This window comes from Austrofundulus limnaeus, unplaced genomic scaffold (genome assembly GCF_001266775.1).
Source record: "Austrofundulus limnaeus strain Quisiro unplaced genomic scaffold, Austrofundulus_limnaeus-1.0 Scaffold32, whole genome shotgun sequence".
NCBI lineage: Eukaryota > Metazoa > Chordata > Actinopteri > Cyprinodontiformes > Rivulidae > Austrofundulus > Austrofundulus limnaeus.
Window position 1 is genome coordinate 2470457 of NW_013952434.1, and position 3748 is coordinate 2474204.

Genomic DNA, 3748 nt, shown 5'->3' on the forward strand with positions numbered 1-3748 from the left:
ATTTTTTACCTGGATTACTGAGATGCATCAGGACATTTTGTCAATTGTTTCCACTCAGCTGAATTAAGTAAAAGTAATTTTTTTTACTTCACGTTTAAATGTTTTACCTTTATTGAATTCACTTGTAAACACCGAAAGTGCGTGTACGAGTGACTAAATGTGAAATAAATAATACAGAAATACTACTATAAGTAAGAGAGTTGTACTCACTGTTAAGTTGTGTTAAGTCTAATTCTGAACTCTCACACTTTCCAGCAGGTAATTCCCATCCACAATCAACATGCATTATGGGAGATGTAGTTTATGGTCAATGCTGGCTTTAAAGCAGCTTATTTTGAGACATTAATAAAGGGCATTAAGGGGGCCACAGTTACTTAAAGCCAACAGCTCAGGGGCTGGACAAGTAGTCAAATGTATTTACTGTATATAGCACATAAAATGTATTTATATAGCACATAAAATACATTTATATAGCACATAAAAAACTAAAGCTGACCAAAGTGTTTTACAGTTCAGTCTAGGACTTGCATCTTTAAAACAATAGTCAAAATAAAATGCAGAAACATAATAAAACAAACAAAAACAAACAAACAAACAAACAAACAAACAAACAAACAAACAAACAAACAAACAAACAAACAAACAAACAAACAAACAAACATACAAAAAGAAAAATCTTCAACTCAAACTCTACCTCAATCAAAAGCCAAAATAAAACGGGACTTCAGGAAAGATTTAAAAGCCTTAACAGTCTCAGCAAATCACAATTTCAGAGAAGCAATTGCAAAATCACCTCTGGATTTCATTTTGATCTAGTAACATCTAAAAGAAACCAGTTGGTAGACCTGAGTCTGACTGGAGTGTTGATKTAGATCACATAAATATGAGTATTAACAAGAATTGTTTTCCTTCACCTTTTAAATGTGATTATTTTGTGATGTTGAATCAGAAATTCAAAGTTTACCATTGACATAAAAACTACATTTTTAATTAATAAAAAAGTCACCATGAATTTGACTCATGTGCCTTACAGAGACGAAATGAACAAGCGTTCTTTCTGTTTGGTCCACTGAGAACTATTCAGCCGGAGCCCAAACAAACATGAACAACAACACTGGACTAAATGCACACCAGTGACTGCATAAACACTTTAAACTCTCGGGGCATGAATAACGCTGCGGGCACACAAACATACACACTTTCATTTTCATACAAACACTCTTACATGTTCTCACTGGTCACACACACACACACACACACACACACACACACACACACACACACACACACACACACACACACACAGAGACTTCCTCCCACCCAGCCTGCCTGATCCCTCACGATGTTTCTTTTTTATCCTAAAGCATACAAACACAGCGCTCCCACACTCACAAACGTCTGTCTGAAGAACCCCCCTCCGTCCTTCACTTCCTCCCTCCCTGCCTCCTTACTTTCTTTCCTCAGTAGCCACTGTGAACCTAAGGAAACACTAAACTATTCACTCTCTCAGCTGTTGTTTGTTTCAAGCTGAGGATACCCCAGTATCATCCACCTTCATTTGAACAACACTACTCATGTTATGTCACTTCACATTTCAWATTGTCACATTTGTATTTTATTTAGTACACAATAGTCAATTGCAGGTCCTGCAATGTAGGAGGCAAATTAAACCAATGTGTCATCTAAGGACTAAGCCATTAAATCATAAGTCATTGCAGCAAACTGTCTTGATTTTATTTTGAAAGGTTGCTCCCGCCAGCTTGGTGTCAAAAATGTTAAACCTTTAATTTTGTTGTGAAACTTCTGGAACAATTATGGCAACGCTTTATGTAGAAGTGTTGTCGTTAAATTCTTGAACTGTGGAGGAAGAGGATGAGGATGTTGATGAATATGGGGAAAATAAGCAAATTTGCAGAGAACCGGAGGAAAAAKAGATGAAATACAGTAAAAAAAAAAAGCATGATGTAAACTAATATAAATAGTGGTAAAACACAATTCACATGATAGATGGAAATATGTACTCATGTCCCAGCTCAAAAAATAAACAATAAAACCTTTCAAAAACAAACAAAAAATACTTATAACATGCATAAAAAGAGGTAAGATTGGTGCAGGTTCATTGTTAAAAAGATGGCAGCAGAACATAAAGTGTTATTCAAGTCATTTGTGGACAATTCCTGTATTTTTTCATATCACAATACTGTATATCACAGAAATAGAAAAAATTGTAATGTCAGTTTTTTCCAATATTAGGCAGCCCTATGCAACCTGTAATTCTGAGACCCTGCGTCCTCATATGAGGACATTGCATTGTTGCCTGTCTGCACCATGATACTTAATTTTCTTCAGCTTTGACCCTTTGGACCTTATTATAGACACTGCCAGCACCATCTAGTAGTCACCTGACAACATTACGCTCATTTCAGTGAAAACAAGATGGTGGGGATCCCAGGAAAAAGCTAATACAGAAACTTTGTCAGACAAATGGAYAAAATAAAAATCCAAATCATGATTCAAGCTTGAAACTAGTGAGTATGCAGTTACATCTTTAGCTTAATAAAACAYACAAATTTGACACATTTGTGTCATTGAAGCAAAGTACAGTGTTGGTAAAGACGAAGTCCTCATTTGAGGACAYTTTGACTATAATTTTGTTATCGATTGCATCATGGTGTTTGATAAATTTTGGAATATTTAGAAGAGTTCACAAATAGAATGGTTGAATAATTGAATAGTTTTTGTAAGGAAAATATTTGGTCACAAATTTTAAAGTTGTTATTGATGATGATGTGTTTCACTAATCTTGCTCTGGTCTACAACTGGCTGTATTGCCACAATAACTAAATGGTACCCCTTAAAAGCTATTGAAGGTTTTCAAGCTTTGTATGATAATTGCTTAGGTACTCTTCAACAAGCATGACATTTTGTGACCCGGTGTCCTCATGTGAGGACTTTTTTTTTTGCAAAAAACACTTCCTGTGCCATTAGAGAGTTTAATTATTATACTTATTAGATCCTACTAATCCCATGTATYTTGGAAAAAGAAAAAAGGCACATTAAAAAAGCTTGGGTCTCAGGAGGTTAACGGTGGCACGGTGGTGATGGAGGTAGATACGAACTCCTCGTGACCTAGAAAGAAGAAGTGGGTAAAGAAAATGAGGGGATGAAGTTATTGAAAAAAAGGTCAAGAAAAAGAATTGGGATTTATTTTAATTGATGCGCAACCCTTTGAAAATATGTTCTTTTGGGAACAAAATGTTGTTTTCCACAACCCGTTATGTAAACATGTTTACACGAGCTGTGYCACCCTTATGTTGTAGTTACTTGGGGGCTCGTCCAGGATCCACTATGAACCATATGAGCGCATACAAACCATCATTCACCCATTTTCACCCTGTCATAGTCACATCRCCCTCCAGATGTGTGGCTGATCATYGCAGAGCGTCTGAGCTGTATTTACAAGTTCGTTTGTGTGGATACGACTTCACGCTGCCGTCAAGCTCCTGGCGTTGACACAGTAAACCGATCCTGAAGGGGTCTGAGAGGGGAAACGTCTCCCTGCCACACACTCACACAAACACACACAGACACACACTCCAGAGGGAGAGGAGAGCTCTGAAGGAGCGGCACTCACACGGAGATTGAGTTACAGCCGAATTAGATCTGAGCTGTGGGAACCAGCACCTTCTCCTAGACACACACACACACACACACACACACACACACACACACACACACACACACACAC

At 37.3% G+C, this 3748-nt stretch overlaps 1 long non-coding RNA gene across 1 annotated transcript in view; it reads right to left on the reverse strand.

Annotated features, from left to right (window-relative positions):
- The window catches only part of LOC106515707 (uncharacterized), a 21154-nt gene extending 20818 nt beyond the window's left edge, over positions 1 to 336 (reverse strand). Inside the window, exon 1 of the long non-coding RNA XR_001310034.1 lies at positions 211 to 336. This is a non-coding gene — a long non-coding RNA (uncharacterized LOC106515707). The remainder of the gene's footprint in view (positions 1 to 210) is intronic.
- Between the last annotated feature and the right edge of the window lie 3412 nt (positions 337 to 3748).